This window comes from Hipposideros armiger, unplaced genomic scaffold (genome assembly GCF_001890085.2).
Source record: "Hipposideros armiger isolate ML-2016 unplaced genomic scaffold, ASM189008v1 scaffold_41, whole genome shotgun sequence".
In the NCBI taxonomy this organism is placed as follows: domain Eukaryota; kingdom Metazoa; phylum Chordata; class Mammalia; order Chiroptera; family Hipposideridae; genus Hipposideros; species Hipposideros armiger.
Genome location: NW_017731391.1, coordinates 1,118,702 through 1,119,024, shown reverse-complemented (window position 1 = coordinate 1,119,024; position 323 = coordinate 1,118,702).

The window sequence follows — 323 nt, the reverse complement described above, 5'->3', positions numbered from 1 at the left end:
AACAGACAAGTTGCTGTCGTTTTGTTCTTCAGTCTAGTTGTGGAGGACGTTGCTTCACTGGCCCATGTTGGTATTATCATTGTGCTCTTCCCGGGTGCGGCAGATCGGTCACCGGCCTCTGGACGGCCGCTCACGGCGGCTCTTGGCAGCTCACACCAGCTGCCAGCCGCTCACGCTGGCTGCCAGCCACATATGGTAGCTTATGGCAGCCCACTGCAGCAGGGGCTGCAGCCCCTTGGGACGCCAGCTCTGAGCAGCAGGACCCCGGTTCAGATCCCACATGGGGTCCAGTGACACTGCCCTCTACAGCTAAGATGGTGAAC